Source organism: Peromyscus eremicus, chromosome 22, assembly GCF_949786415.1.
Source record: "Peromyscus eremicus chromosome 22, PerEre_H2_v1, whole genome shotgun sequence".
Lineage (NCBI taxonomy): Eukaryota > Metazoa > Chordata > Mammalia > Rodentia > Cricetidae > Peromyscus > Peromyscus eremicus.
Genome location: NC_081437.1, coordinates 28,227,299 through 28,247,759, shown reverse-complemented (window position 1 = coordinate 28,247,759; position 20,461 = coordinate 28,227,299). Strand labels below are relative to the sequence as shown.

The following is a 20,461-nucleotide window of genomic DNA, read 5'->3' as shown; positions in this document are numbered from 1 at the left end:
GCACTCCTCTCCTTCCTCAGGCAAAACCACCCACAGTGCGGTCTGCAGCAGCTCACCTGTCCACCTGCAAGGTGTACCGGGTTGCCCACAGAAGTCCTGGCAAAGCTTCAGCAGAACCGGAAGTCCCGCCCAGCCATGACGTCACAACACCGCGCCGCGCCCATTCAGGAAGTTGGTCCCCCTTGAATGCTTTGCTTGTGAGCATCACGAGTGTGAGAGTTTTGATGGCAGCTTGGTAGGTATGCGGTCCCTAGCCAGCGAGATCGCTGGGAGCACATAGAGAGTTACTCTTATTTCATCTGAATTTTACACGCTTTCTGTTGTTTGTGGTTTTTTTGATTATTTCGTTTTTCCTCTTCTCCCACGTCCTTGCATTTGTTTTCTGCATCTCCCCCCCCCCCCCCATTTCCTTTCTTCCATCACCAGTTGCTTTTCTTCCCTTCTTCTTGAACACAGGAAAGCTGACTCTGAGTTAACCTCAGCATTAGTATTCCGCGTCACATACTCTGCACTTTGGGACAATGCGACTGTCCCAGAGGTACATTCAGCTTACTGCAAACTCCAAGATCGAATCCTCGGCACTTGGTATATTGTAGGCGATTAGTGTATTTTTGTCCTAAAAAGTACTGTAGTTGATACGGCATTCTTATATCCAGAAGAAGCAGCACGGGCCTTAGAAAAATCACAGTAATTATCACCCATACAAAGAAACGAAGCTTTGCTCTTGTATTCAGTACCTCAGTGATGGTGCGACCATCCAGCCAGCTGTGGAATGTAAACTGCTAAACTTCTTCATTACTCTTCCTTGTCAGTTCTACTGTCCGTATCCAATAGGTAACATTTAATGACTATAGAAAAAGCCATTCACTGTGCTAATAGTTTTTCATGAACTAATTTTAAATTCTCATGGCAGTTCAGTGACATCGGCATTAAAAGTGATCGTTGAAGTCTGGAGACCTAAAAACATAGAATAAGTGATTATGTTACAGCGACATTATGTGATATGTTCAAGGTGGTGTCCCTCATGCACAGTTTTATGTATGTAAATTTCCCACCACTAATGCTATAAAACTATGTTTATATGATGCCACAATTGACCTACCTCTCCAACAACAGTAAACATCCCAATGTCAATGCAAAATGGAAGTGGAATCTTAAAAACAACTGGAAGCCGAGATACAGGACTCTCTCCATTTCCTGGCTTCAAATCTCTCTAGATATCTGTTCAATCCTTCTTTCATCCACAGGCTGTGTGACAGAATGCATTAACACAGTAATGTAACATCTCTTTTAATTCTTGCACACGCGTCTGTAATGCATTACCTCAGGTGATTTATGTTTCTGATTTCACTAAACCTGTGCCAGAAATAACTAAAGGTTCAGTCTTTAAGTAACAACAATCTTTCCAGACCTTATAGATACTCAGGGCTATTTCTTTTCACCCCACAGTGTAAAATGAGGTGTGGAGAAACTAAGTAACTTCTCAAAGTCAGTTGGGAGACCTAGGCTCAGGTTGCTGGCAGCAACTTCTCAACTGTTCCTCATGTCTTCACTGGACCTTCTGCTTTGGGGATATACATGCTTTCACTAATTAAGTTTTCATATTTTTGCACACAATGTTCCCTTTGCTACACGACAGACTATAACTGATGTGATTTATTTAAGTAGCTGAGTGTTCTCTGAAGCCTGCAGAATTCATTTGGCATGTGTCATGTAAGCTGTAATTGTGGAGCTATTATGTATTGAGGTTTGAAAATAAAATACTCCTCCCTCCCCCATAACCAAGTGTTGAAAACTTGGTTTTGTCATGCAGGATTGTTCAGAGGAGGAGCATCTGAGAGGTGATTTGACCATTGATAATGCCATGTCTGAATGGGCTGTTAGAAATTGAGGGCTGGTTGAGGGAGGCAGATCATTGAAGGAATGTGCCTTTGATGGATATCTTCTCTTATTTCTGTGTCCTTCCTACACAGCTTTTCAATCCTACACACTCCCCACCATGATGCTGTACCTCACCACAGGCAGAAGTAGTGGACTGAAATCTCTCAATTGGTAAGCCATAATAAGTTTGTTGTTTTTTGTTTGTTTTGAGGCAAGGTCTCTCTCTCTCTCTCTCTCTGTAGCACTGGCTGTACAGGGATTCACTATGTATACCAAGCTGGCCCTGAACTCAGAGGTCTTCCTGCCTCTGCCTGTCACGTGCTGGGATTAAAGGCATGCACCACCATGTCCAGGAGAAATAAGTATTTCATTTTTTAAATTTATTTTGGATATTTTGGCACAGTGATTAAAAGTGACTGACACAATGTATGGACCTCTTTCTTTTTTGTATTCCTTTCTCTTTTTTTAAAACATCAGTTTCCACTCCCCATTAAAGTGAGATTTCCCTGTAAATAGTCCTTTTACAATTTTAAGTAGTGTTAAAATCCATGTGCATTATTCTTTTATTTGAAGGTCTGGAAAATTTTGAAATAAAGCCACCCCTTTTGAATTATATTTATTAGTACTTCTTAAATTTTAGTGTAAGTAAGAATCCCCTCGTTTGTTAACACACTTCGTACCTCATAGAAATCTCTTAGACAGAAGCCAGGAACCACACATTGTTTTGAGCAAACTTCACAATATTTAAATCATCGATTACAGATCATAATGCACTTTAGGTGTTGTTTTCCAATAATTATAACATTTTTATTTACAAAAATAAACAATTAAACAATTAAACAACTAACTAAGCAATTAAATTTTCTAGTACTTTTTTCATGTATAGTACTGTGTAAAACATTTTCCTCTATGAAGAGGGACCAAACAAAATTTACATAGGTATCTAGATTGGCTCCCTTTTCCATGGGCGGCACAAACTCTACAGGCTGTCATAGGAAATTTTTCTTTCCATTGACTGGAATACACATAGGTTCATGCTGCTTCATATCACCTGATAACCTCTCGGGTGGATCTGCAGTCACTTTCTTTTGTGTCCTGCTTGTCCAAATTGGACAGCATACTGTAAGCAGTCGAGGCAAGAGAACTTTCTTGTCTAGTGATGAACTTTTGCCACAAAGAAAGTAAATTCCATATGGAGTTTCTTCAGTGCCCATCATCTTCTTTGAAGTAGATTGTTGCTGCCAGGAGCAGACATGTCTCATTGTCATTAAAAAAACCCTTATGTTGTTAAAACATCTTAAATGCCATATTCTGTAGATCTCTGAAGTGTTTGAAGACCACCTGTCTATCTAAAATATATCTCTGTTTGACCTTGACCTAACCTGACTATAGGTTTTATTGTAATCGTTGACTAACTACTAACCTGCATTTCTTCATTATCCTAAATAGTATGTAATAATAACTTTCAAGGACTAGGAATTTACATTAAATTGTTAAATGAGCTGTATAAGTACAATACTTTGAACAAGAGTAGAGGCGTTTAGACAACATGTTCTAACTGAAATAACCTTAAATTTGTATCAATATGCAAAAATTCATATCAATGTAAAATATTTAAAAGTAGCAGTTGCTTTTTTGGTTTAAAAGTAGATTCAATAATCTACCTTTTAATCCTATCATTTCTATAACATATATACAGTATAACAAAAATAACCTCAAAGTTGTGTCACTATACAAAAATCCAAGCCAATGTAAAATGTTTAAAACTAGTAGTTGCTTTTTTGGTATAAAAGTAAATTTAATAATCTACCCTTTTATCCTATTTTTATATCCCCCCTTTGTCTTTTTAGAACAAGATCCCTGAATCTAATCTCCTTTGTTCATCTTTTTCCTGACCACTACCCAAAACAACTTGTTACCAACCACCCTAAATGGTTACAAATATCCATAACCCCCTGAATGACCAAAAACCGCCTACCCCACCTCTTGGGAATATGGGCATTGTGTTGTTAAAATTACTTCCTGCTGTTTGGGGGCTATGGCATCTGTACGGAACCCTGAAAAAATTGAGATGATTGCCAAGTCCTGGGAGCGTTAGCAGTATCATTTGTTGTCCTGTCATGGGAGAGTACAGGGCTTGTCTCAAGTCCTGGCTAGAGAAGGCTCTGAGGTTGGACCATCTCAGCTAGCCACCTTGAAATTATGAGATTGGTTCTCCTTTAAATTCCTCTGTCTGGATTTCAATATCTCTATGATACATTTTAAAAGTTTTTCTAAGGCCTGTATCTTGGCACTCATATCAACCAACTTTTTTAGTGATGAACCAAGAAATATTAAACCAACAATAAGAATTATCAAATGATAATTAACATTATGTCAATCCCAGTTAAGTTGATGATCTCATCATTTAATTGTTCGATTTTTAAACCATGCATTGTGTAATCATACAGAGACCTAACTCCCTCCATAGTAATAGTGTTTCCCATTTTTTTTACCGTGAGAAAAAACTCTCTCTCTCTCTCTTTAAAACTATTCCCCCCTTTAAGAATTTCCAGTTGTCACACCAGATCTGATGATGATGATGGTGAAGATGACGGTGAAGTGTGAGGCTGACTGCTGCTGTGCAGAACAGTAGAAGCCCGAGCGAGTGTCAAGGCAGCTACCCAGTGTGGCAGCAGCCTAAGGAGGGAGTCTAGGGAAAGCCCACAACCTGCTGGGAGAGAAGAAGCCAAAGAGTCAGTTATATGCATGGGGGAATGTGGGAAAGTGGCTAATTCCTATGGCGTTTGGAGCCCAAGTGCCCGTGGAGTTTGCTGTAGAGAGGTTGGAACAGAAAAATCCCAAACTCGCCCAGAGGCTTGGGGGAAAAAAGAAAGGAAAACCTAGCCAGCAAGATGGTGACTCCAGTGGGAGCCCCTGCGTGCAGCTTTGGCATGTGCCATTGGCTACAAAGCCACAGGCAAATGTGTTTTTTTTTTGTTTGTGAATTCGAGCCCCAAAAGTTGGGTGCCAGATGAAGTGTGATTCTAATTAGTCTTATTAAATAAAAGCCCAGAGTCAGATATTAGGGAGAAAGCTGAAAGATCAGAAAAGCAGAGCAGCAGCCAAAGAGACTTATTACCTTTACAAAATCTCAGACCGATTCGGGGGGCTGAAATCTCCACCTGTCTTATATTTCTGTCTCTATCTCCCTAGTGCTGAGATTAAAGGTGTGCACCACCACCACTCATTTCTGTTTCTCCTTTAGACTGGTTCAATCTCATGTAGCCCAGGGTAGCCTTGAACTCCTGATCTTCCTGCTTCCTGCTCCCAAGTGCTGGGATTAAAGGTGTGTGCTACTCCACTGCCTGGCCCTATGGTTAACTAGTGGCTAGCTCCACCCTCTGGTCTCTAGGCAAGCTTTATTTGTCAGAACACAAACAAAATATCACACAACAGATTACTTCCAAGATAATAGTGCTACTATTGCATCATTGGGAATTGTGGTTTGAAAGAAAATGGCCCCATGGGTTCATAGGGAGTGGTGCTATCAGGAGGTGTGACCTATATGGAGTAGGCATGGCTTTGTTGGAGGAAGTGAGTCACTGGGCAGGCTGTGAGGTCTCAGAAACTTCCTGCTGCCTGTTGATCCAGATGTAGAACTCTCAGGTACCTCTCCAGCACCATGTCTGCCTGCATACTCCCATGCTTCCTGCCATGTCAATAATGGACTAAACCTCTGCACTGTAAGCCAGCCCCAATGAAATGTTTTTCTTTATTAGAGTTGCCATGGTCATGGCGTCTCTTGACAACAGTAAAACTATAACTAAGACAGCGATATTTTGCTGGGCCAGCCATTGTTATGAAAGGTGAAAAACAAGGCAGTGGGTGGAGACTGGGGAAGGGGAAAGGGTGTAAATAAATATCACATTAATGATGTTTCACAAAGCCATAGGGAAACATGCTTACAAATTTACCTAAAAATACATATGCATTATATATAAAGGTACTGTATGTACACACACACACACACACACACACACACACACACAGAGTTTAAATATAGTTACATTACATGGGGTAACTCCAGGAGCAATAGACCATCTTAGAAAAAAAATCTGAGTGTTAGGCCTGGGGAACATCCTTTGAAGTTTTTTGATCAAGGAGGTTGGTTTCTAAGAGACTCCCCAAACAGTACAGGTTGTTGCCATTTTCCTTGATTGCCCTCCAGAACTTGAAGGTAGACATTCTTGCTGAAGACAACACATACTTTGGACACAGGCCTTATAGGAATCAAGCTGGAGCTGGCCTGAAAGTATTGTCCTCAAGGACTAGCTCTCCATACCAGAAGGTGCTATACAGGCTGCCAACAGAGAAAAGTACAAGTATGCTATTTTAATCTTTAGCAAGTATATGAAAAAACAGAAATAATGGTTACAGACTGCCAAATACATTAATATAACTAAAGTGTTCTGTATGATAGTTAATAATATAGAAGGCAGTCAGATAGATAACATCTGTCATCTGTAAAATTTGGAGATTCTCAGTAAAGACTGTTCTTTTTGAATTGCTTTTACAAAGGCATTTAAAAGAATTGAACAAAAATCTGACAAATAGCAACATTTAGATGTCTCTGCCATAAAAATTATACAACATATACACATATTAACCTATGTATGTACATGTGTGAGTATATTTTAAAGAGACAATAAAATAGTATTTTAACACCTTCAACGTAATTTGCCACATATAATCTCACTGTGGCTCCAAATATTTTTGTCTTACTTCATGCTGTATCCATTAGTCCTTTTCAATGAGTCCACACAATAAAGAAGCTTTTAGTGGCAGGGCAGGGTAGCGTGAGGATATGAAAAATATGGACATTGTAGTTCACATATTTCTATAAACTCAAACAGGTCCGCATTAGCTACAGATGGACTCCACCTTACAGCACAGTGTGTTCCCATTTTATTGAAGTTCTCAGAAGCTCACTGCACCATTCAGTGAGGTTTTTGTGGGCTAGTAACAGTACTCAGGACTTTTACAAATCATTCCTTTTCATTTTTTAATGGAGACTTCATATTCTCCAGTAAAATAAAGATCAGGGTTTTCACAGATCCAAATACCTTTCCATGCAATTCTTCTTTCCAAATGTGGGAAACACAATGATGGCTCTTTAGAGATGCTACAGTCCTAACTTTGGGAACTGCTCCATGCTCGATTTCATGGTTGAAAGGATATTGCCAATGTGCTGAAGATTGTGATATGGAGAAAATTATCTTGGGTTCTTCAGATAGAATCACAAAGGTCGAAGAGGGAGGAGGAGGTCCAGAGTCACAGAAGACACTGTGACATTGGAAGCACTGGAGGGAGACAGGGGTGTGAGAGTTGAAGCAATGACATGATGGGAGACTCTTCATTGCTGCCTTGTAGAGAGAAGATGGAAGCCACAAAACAAGGAATGCAGGAATTGCTGGGGGAAAGAAAAAATATTCAGAGGAAGCATAGGCTGGTCAACACCTCCATTTCAGCCCATTGAAACAAACTTTGATGTTCTGACTCCCAGAACAGATGTTGTTTTAAGGGACTGCATGTGTTTCAGAAGCCACAACACACCAAAAGATCAATGGAACAGATGTCCTTACAATTTCTGCTTTAAACATAAGTGGATGATACTGGTTGGATAGGTGTCACGTTTCTGAGTGCTTGTTACTGTCCTTGCACTCTTGTGGTTTCTCTACTACACCTTTGCCTTCTTAGCTTTGGACACCTTTAAACATCTCATGCTTGCCTACCTTTTCTCAGACCAGCTCCAGTCAAAGAACTGTGGTCATGTTGTCAATATGGAGTGCAAATCCATTCCAGGATCCCATTTCATTTACAGTTATCTATGGAATTCTTACCTGAAATTGAAAAGGTAAAACCAAGTTTGAAAAGAATTGGTGAATTCTGATATCTTTAAAGTCTCCAAACTTCTGGTTGTGGAGCCTTTCATTTTTAATATTTCTGGAAGACTAGGAAAGCATGTGCTGTGTCTCCCCTCCCCTCCCCTCACCTAGTCTCCCTCCCCTCCCCTCTCTCCCTCCCTCTCTTTTCTTCCCCCTTTACTTTCCTTCTCTTTCTTTTAATTTTCCCCTCTGGATGTTGAAACTGAGATATCAATCTCAAAGTATGTTGAAAGCAGGAAGATGTGTTAATTTTTTGGCAGTTCACACCTGATAGTCTGTGTTTGGAGAATGTCCCATGTGGTGAATCCTATTACATTCTAAGCCCTGTGCTAGTCTTGTTTTGGGAAACCTCCTTCTGGTCAAAGAGATGCAATTATCCTGTGTGAAACTATGCTGATGCTGCCAATGACCTCGTGGACAGGTTGGACAGTGTGCTCTTAAGAAGAAGGAGAAGTTCCAAAAACTATGGATTAGACAAGGAGGTTTGTGACTGAAGACAGTTCTTGAGTCTTGCCTTGAAAGATGTTTGTGTGAAGGTAACCTGAAGTTGCATTGTAGTCAAGGTGGTTAATTCAACAAAATATATAAAATGGTTTGAAATGGCATGATCCAGTGACTATACTGCTGTCAACTCTATACAGTAAAGACTAATGTCCCTTTTGCTGGGAATGGTGGCAAATACTTGTAATCCCAGTACTTGGGAGACTGAAACAGGACAGCCATGAATTCAAGACTAGCTTAGACTACATAACAAGACTCTTGCAAAACAAAACAAAACAATGAAACCAATCAACCAAACTACAACAACAATAAAAAACCCACAACTACACACCACACACAAAAACCACAAAACTAAAATGATGATGATGATGATGATGATGATGATGATGAAAAATCTGAATGTAACATATCCTCAGATGTTTTCATTGGGTTTTATGCAGCTTCTTCTGCAGAGTTGTCTTGAGCTGTTTCCCAACTATTTCAGGATGCTTTTCTGAACATCTTGGACCTAAGCTCTCTTCTTAAAATAGTATTTCCTTCCTTGATAACCCAGAATATCCCTACACATCTGATACTCAATACCACTGAGCTAATTTTCCTAGGTTAACGGAGGCTCCTGGGCTCTTGGGGTCTTAGAACTAATGTACATTGTAGATTTGTGTGCTGTGCTCTAACCCAGTAGTGTTTTGTTTGTTTGTTGTAACGTTTACAGACAATTCCACACATCATAATACTTTAGCCTCAAGTGATTCAGTTGAACCTCTGATAGATAAAGACTTAAAAATAGTGCCATTACCTCATTTCATAAATTAGCAAATACCTTTAACATGGTCTGTTATGCAGAGCATATTCGGTTCCCCAGACATGGACTTGACTTACTCCACCATCTAGTTCTGTTCTGGAGCTTTTTTTCCTTCCAAGACAGGTTTCTCTGTGTAGCTTTGGAGCCTATCCTGAAAATCACTTTGTAGACCAGGCTAGCCTTGAACTCACAGAGATCCACCTACCTCTGCCTCTCGAGTGCTGGGATTAAAGGCATGTGCTACCGCTGCCTGGCTATTCTGGAGCTTTTAGGGGAACAATGCACTTTATTGTTGGAATTCTTTAATGTAATTACTATAGTTATAGAGATTGCAGACTCTTATGGGCTGTTTTACATAGCACAACAAAGACACATTTTAAAACAGAAGGAAGAGTGTCTATGTAAGTCCACCTCTCTCTTGCTATAACACGTACTAGAGTCTAAGGACCTTCTTCAGGTTTTGGATCCTGAAGACATATCTGTCTGGCTACTGGCAGACCTCCTTCCATTACAATGTGGCAGAGAAGCAGCTCTCTGTACAATGACATGATCTGTTGAGAACTACATTAATCCCTACCAAAGGCCATGCTTCCATGACCTAATTGCCCTGAACTGGGTTCCACCCTCTAAAGGCTCTGTCACACCCTCAGTAAAGACCACCTCTAAAGTATAGCAGCAAAGAATAAGATTTCAGCCTTGAGCACAGTGTAGTCTTGGATTTTTCAAACGATGCATTATCTTGAGTCCTACCTTCTGGGGGAAATATCCATCTTACACATTAGTGGTCCCTGAAAGATAATCAAACATCAATTGCTGATGTATTATCTTCCTGTGAGGTAGAAGCAAGATTCTCCTAGTGGTTCTATGTCTTGAGGGACACACACCACAGGCTAATGATTAAACCTAATGAATTTAAAATGAAACAACTCTCACAAAGCTAGAATATATTTTCCACTTTTAGTGTTTCTGTGAGAATAACCTTAATTAGTATAACATTCTTGACATCTCTTAATCCTCTGCTTATTGTGCCCTAGGGAAAGCACAATAACTTGGCCAATTGGTAAATTTTAGAAGACTTAGCTGTGATTGATGAATTAATTGCTTTCTTCTCTTTGAAGCTGGCTTCCCAAAGGGAGGGAGAAGGTTTTTTCTTTTCTATGATACAAGAATAGTCTGGACAGGTGTCCACCACAGCCAAACACTGCCTATGACAGCATGGGTAAGTCTTTCCAATTCTGGGGGTCAATCTGTAGTTGCTTTTGACTTTCTTTTTATTTATTTATTTTTTATTATTAAGAATTTTTTCATTCATTTTACACACCAATCAAAGATCCCCCTCCTCACTCCTCCTGTCCCCCCCCCACCAGCATCCTTTTTCCAACCCATCCTCCACTCCCCCGACAAGAAGGTAAGGCCTCCCATGGGGAGGCATATCCAGTAGAGGCAAGTCCCAACCCTTTCCCCTGCCTCAAGGCTTCACGAGGTGTCCCATCATAGGTTGTGGGATCCAAAAAGCCCACTTATGTGCCAGGGATGGATTCTGATCCTACCGCCAGGGGGCCTCCCAAGCAGATCAAGCTACACAACTGCCTTTCCATGCAGAGGGCCTAGTCCAGTCCCATACAGGCTCCACAGCCATTGATCCAACTTTCATGAGTTCCCACTAGTTTGGTTTGGTCGTCTCTGCAGGTTTCCCCATCATGATCCTGATGCACTTGCTCATAGAATCCCTCTTCTCTCTCTTCGACTGGACTCTTTGAGCTCTGACTGGTGTTTGGCTGTGGATCTCTGCATCTGCTTCCATCAGTCACTGGAGAAAAGCTCTGTAAAGTCACCCAGGAGGAATAGATGCCAGGAAATAATCAAATTGAGATCTGAAATCAATAAAATAGAAACAAAGAGAACAAAACAAAGAATCAATGAAACGAAGAATTGGCTCTTTGAGAAAATCAACAAGATAGACAAGCCCTTATCCAAACTAACCAAAAGGCAGAGAGAGAGAGAGAGAGAGAGAGAGAGAGAGAGAGAGAGAGAGAGAGACTCCAAATTAACAAAATCAGAAATGAAAAAGGAGACATAACAATAGACAACGAGGAAATCCAGAGATTATCAGGTCATACTTCAAACACCTGTACTCCTTTTGACTTTCATTATAACTATAGATCTTAATATGACATTTCTCAGAAAAGAGATAACACTTTGGTGTTTTTATGTTTTATTCCTAGTTTTATTTCTCACTTTTTTCCCTAGAACCCCATGAAGATAAAGGATACCATAATGAGGGAGGGGAATTGTCCCTTCAAAGAGAGAAGCAAAGTGCTATTTTAACATGTTTTATTTACTAATATTTGACATAGAAATTTTGAGCTCATATGCTGAATAAGGATAAATTTGTATTTTTTTATTTAGGAATTTAGGGTTTTATGCAGATTTCACCAATATATTAGATTCATCAAAAGAATTCAGATGTTTTCCTTTTTTTCTATGTTCTGGAGAAATTTAAATAATGTTGGAACTATCTGTAGTTTGTATTTGCTTAAAAATTACCTGTTTACTTCAACGTCTTTCATTTGTTTGCTTAAAGCTGAGGAAAGTAGACACCTGGGAATCTTTAAAGTTCCTCTCTATTGTTGTTATTTCCTTCTCATTTCCAAGTTTTGTGCTTTTTTTTGTACTTATTCAGATGACCCAGGGAATCAATGCTTATGCATTTTAATTTTAGTTCAGTAGAATAGGCTTGTATTTAGATATTAGTAGTGGTGTATTCATCTCTTTTTAAAATTATTTATTGAATGCAGTTTCATTCACCATGATTTTCTTCTGGCTCTATTGGGACTCTGTAACTTGACTCTTATAAATACATTTCAGCTATGAATGTTCCTCTGCTTAGTCTTAGGTTTCTGATGTTACCATAAATAAGCAGTTGCTTGGTAGGCAAGCAGAGTTTTCTAGTTAAGTGATCATTGTCTTGTGAATGAGACAAATGAAGAATCTGTTCTTCGTGTAAGTGTCTTTTTAAAAAGTCTCTCTCTCTTTCTTCCTCCGTTTTCCCTCCCTCCTTCTCCTTTCTCCCCCTCTGTGTCTTTCTTTCACATACACACATTTAAACACACAGACAGACAGACAGACAGATGGACACACACACACACACACACACACACACACACACACACACACACACGGTCTCACTATGTAACCCTGGTTGGCCTGGAACTTACTATGTAGATAAAGGCTGACCTTGAATTTACAGAGCTCTGCCTGCCTCTGCTTCCAGAGTGCTGGGATTAAAGATGTGTGCCATTCAGTCTTTAGAAAGTCTCTTTAGCAATAAATTTATTTCCAATTTTCTGTCCTCCCCAGTGAAGGGATGTATTTTGTTCACCATTGACATTGTTTAATCACATGGCTTACTTTGGAGTGGAATGTTGATATATAATTTATTTCAGGATTTCATCATTGTGGGAGTTCTGAGATTCTTTTGCTCTGCCCTAAAATCTTCCTGTTCCCGATTGGGGTTCTTTGTCCTGGGTCACAAAGGAAGATGTAAAAGGAAGATGTGACCAACCAGTGATATGTAATATAGCAAGAAGTAATTCTTCATTGTTGTAAGCTACTAAGAATCGGGAGTTTCTAGTGCAGCAAATGTTAGCAAAACTGTTATGTAGCACCTTTTGAATGTATAGTTATATATTTATTATATTTATTCTTTTACACTATATTACATATTTATATGTATATAGCATATATAACATTTAAGTGATATGAGATATTTTGAACATTAATCTGTAAGTACATTTTATAAAACATAAAATATAGTTTTTATGTTTAAATCATAATTATAAAAGTTTATGATTGAGTCTTTATCTTAATTTTTAGTACTTAGTTATGTATTTATTTCTTTGGGTGTGTATGGGTGTTTCACTTGCATGAATGTCTGTGTACCACATACATGCCTGGTGCCTGAAGAGTCCAGAAGTGATTGCCGGCTCCTCTGGGACAGCTGCTTGTGCGTGACCATGTGGGTGCTGGGTATCAAACCCTGGACCTCTGGAAGAGCCGCCAGTGCTCTTAACTTCCGAGCCATCTCTCCAGCCCCAGGTCTTCGCTTTTTAAAAAAGGTCTGTTTATTTTAATTTTATACGTGTGCGTGTTTTGTCTGTGTGTATGTCTATACATTGTTCTCATGCCTGGTGACCAAAGAGGCCAGAAGAGCTGTCAGAGCCTCAGAACTGGAGTAACAGATGGTGTGGGCGACCACCTCTGTGTTAGCAACCAAACCTGAGTCCTCTGCAAGAGCAGCAAGTGCTCTTCACCACTGAGCCGTCCCTTCAGCTACGGGGTCTTTGCTTTTATGGTAAACTTGCAGCCATAGTTATGATCTTTGATACCAAGTGTATAGTGAGAAAAGTTTCCCTCTTCCAAACCCGTTATATCAACCCAGGTACATAGTTTTAGAAATTCAGTCATATGGAAAACGTCGCTGTCTCTAGTTGGCTGTTTTACTTATACCTCAGGAACAAGTGGAAATAACTTCGAGTCAAAATGACATCATGTACCAAATGGATAGAGTGTCCCATGACTATCAGAAATGAAAACAGGTGAAGGCATAATCTAGAAGTTAGGCAATGTTTAAAGATTTCAGAGTGAACCTCATACTTTCATAGCACACATATTTAAAAAATTTATTTATTATTTATGTGTGCATACGAGGGGGCATGTGTGCTATGGTGTGTGTGTGTGTGTGTGTGTGTGTGTGTGTGTGTGTGTGTAGATCAGTCAGTTTGATTCTCTCCTTTCACCTTTACATGGGTTCTGGGGATTGAGCTCAGGTTACCAGGCTTGCATGGTAAGGACTTCTATCCACTGAGCCTTGTCTGGGGCTCTCATACCACATGATTGCTTTAACATTATGTCTCACAGACAGACCTAAGAAAAATGTAACAGGTGCTAAAAATACTTGAAAATACCATTTTTGTCTGGTTTGTTTGTCTACCACTTTGCACACCAGGTTGTTTTATGTGGAAAAACTGGTACAAGTGAAAACTTGGTTAATTTTCTGACTTCGTGCTTAGAGATCCAAATTCTCTCTGTGGTAGTACAAATACGAGTTTTAGTAGGCTAATCTCCGAGGCATCAGAGATGCCTAGGGAAAATCATCGAGAGAGGAACTGAAGCCGAGGACCATCTGATTCGCATTATTAGTACTTTCCATGTAACAATTCTACACATTGTTATCATTAGCAACACTGTTTCAATCACCGATATCAGCAAGTTCAGAAGAGATCGTTTCGGAATTGTCTCTAGTAGACTGTGATCAAGAGGAAACAGTACAAGGCTGGGTTTTCCTTTAGTGTCGCTTCTGACGTTTCTAAATAGACTCATTTTCTGTGGTTTCATGTGACCTGTTACATGTGTCACTGAACAGCAAGGAGGCCTGTCTCTCATTAGCACTTCCGCTAGTACTTGAGAAAAATATTCTGCAAGGAAAAAAAAAAAAAGAGTCCAGTCCTCCTTCCTTGAATTTGAAAGCATTTCATTTTTTTTTCCTGAGAATTTTGGTGAACACCATCTCTAATTTTAGCTGCACACTCCCCACAGATGATATAACGAACACTCTATCTGACTCAAAACATGCTTCTCTTTGATCCTAAAAATGGTTTTTGATTAAAAAATTGGCTCTCTATTATGTTTAGGGTGAGATAGGATTTAGCTGCGTGTGGGGGAAGGAAACGGATCTATAAAAGACAGAACAAAAGAGTAGATTCGAGAGAAATCTGTTACTTGAAAGAATTGTATTTTACTTTGGAGGAACATTTATTAATTGTACGTATACCATAGTTGATCAGCTTATGCTGTGTGCATGTTATGGAAATGGCAGATTGAAATCCATTACTCATTTTTCTACTTTCTTTTTTTTTTAAAAAAAGATGATTATTATTATTTACATCCCAACTGCAGTTTCCCCTCCCTCCTCTCCTCCTAGTCCCTCCCCAACACCTCCATTCTGCCCTACTCCCCATATCTATTCCTGTTTCTACTCTGACAAGGACAGGCCTCCCATGGATATCAATCAAACATGGTATATCAAGTTGCTGTAAGACTAGGCAATGCCCCTCATATTAAGGCTGAGCAAGGCAACCCAGTATGAGGAATAGGGACCCAAAAGCCAGCAAAAGAGTCAGAGACAGCCCCTGCTCCCACTGTTAGGAGTCCCACAAGAAGACCAAGTTACACAACTGTAACATGTATACAGAGAGCCTAGGTCAATCCCATGCAGGCTCCCTGGTTGTCAGTTCAGTCTCTCTGAGCTCCTATGAGCTCAGGTTAGTTGATTCTGTGGATTTTCTTGTTGTCCTTGACCCCTCTGGCTCCTATAATCCTCTCTCCCCCTCTTCTCCAGTATTCCCTGAGCTCTGCCTAATGTTTGGCTGTGGGTCTCTGAATCTGTTTCCATCAGTTGCTGGATGAAGCTTCTCTGATGACAATTGGACTAGGCACCAACCTATGAGTATACCAGAATATTATGAGGAATCATTTAATTGACATTTTTTTTTCAGTCATGTTTGGTTCTATCCTAGGTCTCTGGGCTATCCAGCCTGTGGGTCTTGGTGCTTTAGCCAATGCCAGGGGTGGGCTCCTTCTTGAGGCATGAGTCTCAAGTTCAATCAGACATTGGTTGGCCACACCCACAGTTTCTGTGCCACGTTTACCCCAGCACATTTGTAGGGAGGACAAATTGTCGGTTGAAGGTGATATGGCTGGGTTGGTGTCCTAATCCACTGAAAGTCTTGCTTGGTTACAGGAGGTGGCCAGTTCAGGCTCCATATCCCTCATTGCTTGGAGTCTTAGCTAGGGTCACCCATGTAGATTATTGGGAGTTTCCATTGCACTAGGTTTTTGGCTCGTCCCCGAGGTGCCCCCAACCCCAACTGCAGTCATCTCTTTGGCTGCTCTCTCCCTCCATCCTCCCCCACCTGATCCCTCCTGTTCCCATCCCCCACCCTCCCTCCACCAGCGATGTCTATTTTCTTTCCCCTTCCCAGGGAGAGTCATGCATCCCTCCCTTGATTCCCCCCTTGTTACTTAGCTTCTCTGGGTCTATGGATTGTAGCATGGTTATCCTTTACTTGACGGCTAACATCCACTTACTCTTTCTCTTTTCTTCGATCATCAAAGATATTCCTTAACTTATCTTTAATTAGGGTTTCTATTGCTGTGGTGAAACACCATGATCAAAAAGCAAGTTAGAGAGGAAAGGGTTTATTTGGCTTAAACTTCCACACTGATTTTCATCATTAAAGGAAGTCAGGACAGGAACTCACACAGAGCAGGAACCTAGAGGCAGAAGCTGATGCAGAGGCCATGGAGGGGTGCTGCTTACTGGCTTCCTCAGTCTGCTTTTATATAAACCCAGGACCACCAGCCCAGGGATGGCCCCACCCACAATGGACTGGGCCCTCCTCCATCAATTACTAATTAAGAAAATGCCTTACAGCTGGATCTTACAGAGGCATTTTCTTAATTGAGGTTTCCTCCTTTCAGATAACTCTAGCTTGTATCAAGCTGACATAAAACTAGCCAGCATAGCATGCACTGGTTACTCTCTACTAGGGTGAGCCATTTGGGGTGAGATAGTTATTTTCATCCTATACGCTGAGGGACAGCCGTTCTAGAGCAGGCGTTAAGATATTTCAGCTATGAAAGTTAGCAGCACTCCCATGCTTAAAATTACTCATCAAGCCAGACATAGTGACATGAACCTGCGATCTCACCCCTTGGGGGGCTGAGACAGGAGGATAAAGAATGAAGGGATCCTGGCCTACATAGTGAGACCCGTTCTAAACAAATGAATAAGAACGATGAGAAGTCGACCTGGTCTACTATTCTGGCCCCTGTCTCTCTGCCCAGGGAAGTATACATCATTTCCTGCTGCAGGGTTATGAGGACAGCAGAAGCGGGAGAGGAGCCGTGCTTGTTTTTGTCTTTGACAGTGAATCTAGTGAATGGAGAGGAGATTAAGTGACGAATCTATAAGCTGGGAAGACTATTGCAAGAGAACATTTGTGGGCCTTCCATGGGATGAGAGTAGGGGCAGACGGCAGGAGGGGACACCATTTGCTGAGAGTCAAGGGGAGACTCGGCCGGATTAGGCTAGACCACAAGAAAGGAAAAGAGAAAGCATGGGTGGTCACTAAGGGTCCCACTTGAGTGAGAAGCTGAGGTGTATTCCAGTAGAATCAGCCTAGGTGCTCACCAGTGGATGGACAAATCCAGAAAATGTGCTGTGTATACACAGTGGAGTGTTGGTCAGCTACAGGAAGGACAGGATTACGTGATTTTTTTTTCAGGAAAACGACAGAACATGTTAAGCGAAATAAGTTGAACTCGGAGAGACAAATATTGCTTCTTTCACGTATGGAATATTAGAAATGAAAGTAGAGAGGAGAGGGGATGAGCAGCGGAGGAGGGGAAGAAGAGAAGGCTGCAGTGATTTGATAAAAATATATAGTATGTATATATGAGAACAGCATAACAAGTAACATGTACAGTCAATAAAACATAGATTTCAAGAGAAAGTCTGTAAGGATCTCCCCATTGCTCTAAGTTGTCAAAAGGTTCCATGTGGATGGAGAGGGGCCCAGGTGATGGGCCGCTGCAAGTCCTAGTTGTCGGCACATTTGTGTTCAATAAAAGCTTCTGTCCTTCTTGGCTGAGCATTTGGGATAAGGTGTACTTATAAATCTAATCAAGCATTTCCCCAGGTCCATGTGTTCAGAGAGGCTGGACCTGAACATGCTGATGGAAATAGCATTATTATGGGAACAGAAAAAAAAATTGAAAACCCTTCACTTCCTCCTAGTGATTATCCCTGTGCCGAGCACCATAAACCACATTAGCGTCTTTATTAGGAAGGGCTAAAACACAAGGATCATCCTGGATAGAAAAGCTGTATAAGGAAAGGATTACAGGTTACGGGCCCCTGGAATGGTCAAAAGGAGGGCAAGATTTCACTGCTTGGGCAGAAATCCTAAGGAAGAACAGTGGAAGCTATGGCTGGCTGGGTTAGACAAAGGCCTTTGAAATTTCCCTGATAGGAAAGTGAGGCAGTATTGGTTATTCGAGAGTCAAAGAATGGCTTAGGAGAGCCAATGGGACAGCAGCATCAGCATCACATTGGCAGTGGCTGGCTCTGGGATAGGGGACATGGAAGGCAGAGTCGAGAGTTTCTCTATAGAGAACAAAAAGAAAGCTTGGGGAGATGTCCTGAAGGGCTAGTGACCTTTGTAATGGAAATTGTAAAAGTGAGATTTGAAGAATGGCTTGGGGATTTGGAACAGTGGATAGGTAATGCCATTAAAGGTGAGGACAGATGACCACATTTCTGGTTTGAGAACTTTTTTACTTTAGGATATCTGTCAGTGTAAGAGTTTGTATCATATAGATTTCTTTTTTTTTTCAGCTTTGAAGACTATACCCCCAATTTGTCTCACTTGGTAGTCAAAACAATCCATGAGCCAGGCATGGAAATCAAAGAACTATTAGTCTTAATCAAGAAGCAGCTGAAGTTCAGAGGCCTTAAGTGGTTTGATTATTCAGTGACCCCACTGAGTGTCTTTGATCAAAGAAGTGAGAAAACACTGTACAAGTGTCATGGGGATACAGGGGTATTCGTGAGTACTCAGCTAGGGAAATGAGGGGACTGTAGACAGAACGTGTGTAAGAAGAGGCAGGGCCTTAAAGTACCACCAGTCCTCACTCACCCACAAGAGATGTATACTGTGGACATGAGTCATTAGATATTGACTGGACTTGACTCTGGTGTTGGAGTCTTCCCTAGTAGAAATGGATTGCTGTTCAGTGTTATATTTGTCGTCCTCTGCTCAAATTATTTTGGGAGGTAGTTTGTTATCTACCATGTTAAGAGTTTCCCCCTTTCCCTTTAATGTAGGGAAATTAATGTGTATAAGCAAGATGATGGATGGGGGCCAGCATAAGGTATAAAGGTTGAGATGAATGTGGGAAAGCTGTGGGAAAGATAAACTGTATCCTTACAAGATGGGAAGAGATGCTTCTTGCCATGGCCATCCCATGTGGTACCCTCCAGAAATACTGCTGGGGCAGTACTGAATGTGTTCCTCTTTCTATTCTCTGTGGACTGGGGAGAGGTAGAAGTATGTGTACCTTTAATCAAAGATCTTATAGTCCCTTTTCCCATTTGCCTTGGGGTTCTGGTAAAGATTCCTATGCTTAGATTAGTTTCTATGTGAAATGTGTTTCAGAACACTGTTCTGTGATCTAAGCAAATGTCATGGCCCCAGAATTGTAACTTGGGAACTCGGCATCAAGGCTGATTATCAGTATTAAAGAGCATGTACTGCTGTCATTCCCATAGCAGGGTCAAAACTTCACAGAGGCCAGAAGTCAAGTTCTAGTTTAGATAAATCTTCACCATCAGGAGTCTGATGTGTGTGCTGCTTCACATTATGTGTTAACTTGGTTGGAATGGGTTTCTTTAAGGAAGACAGAGAGGGAGAGAGAGGAGAGGAGTGGAGGAATTCAAATTTGATTGAGCATCCTGTTTTTACTTGGCACTGAAAAACCATACACATGTACACAGTCTCTGTCTCTGTGTCTCTGTCTCTGTCTCTTTCTCTCTCTCTCTCTCTCTCTCTCTCTCTCTCTCTCTCTCTCTCTCACACACACACACACACACACACACACACACACACACACGCATACGCACACGTGCGCGCACAGAATGCTGTTGTAGTTATTTGGTTTCTTGGGAACCCTGACTAATATAATGTGTTTTTGTTTCATTATCTCATTGTTATATAACAAACAATTCTAAGATTTAGTGCTTACAGCCATTTGTTTTGCTCACAAACTTGTAAGTTGTTTAAAATTCCCTGGGAATGGCTCGCTTCTGCTTGATGTAATGCAGCACAAATGTTCCACTGTGTGGGTGGGGTAAAAACCGCCATTTAAGCTGGCTTTCTCTTACGTGATATGGCTGTCTTTGCACACTGAATGCCTTCCCACGTCCTCCAGGTCCATGTGGTGATGTCCTGGTCACTAGCTTGTGGCGCCTCTGAAACTGTGAGCCAAAGCCAGTCTTCCCTCTTTTTCTGTTACATCCTGTATTTTGTTACAGCAGTTGAAAGCTGTTTTACACAGTTGGCCAGTGGGTGTGGCCAGAGCTGCTGGTGAGGAGCTGAGCCCCTGTTTCCTAACACATACTCCTTTTCACAGGTTGTTTGGGTGTGCCCACTCCATGGTGACTATATTCTAAGAGCTAATGGCTCAAGAATAAGAACCGGGCAGCTGTATCTCCCTGTCTGCCCTTGCC

The 20,461-nt window shown here is 41.0% G+C and overlaps 1 long non-coding RNA gene across 1 annotated transcript in view; it reads left to right on the top strand.

The window, feature by feature from the left end:
• Positions 1–157: 157 nt before the first annotated feature.
• Positions 158–20,461, top strand: part of LOC131897580 (uncharacterized) — a 42,160-nt gene continuing 21,856 nt past the window's right edge. The window contains exons 1-2 of the long non-coding RNA XR_009375732.1: positions 158–235; positions 1,974–2,052. This is a non-coding gene — a long non-coding RNA (uncharacterized LOC131897580). The remainder of the gene's footprint in view (positions 236–1,973; positions 2,053–20,461) is intronic.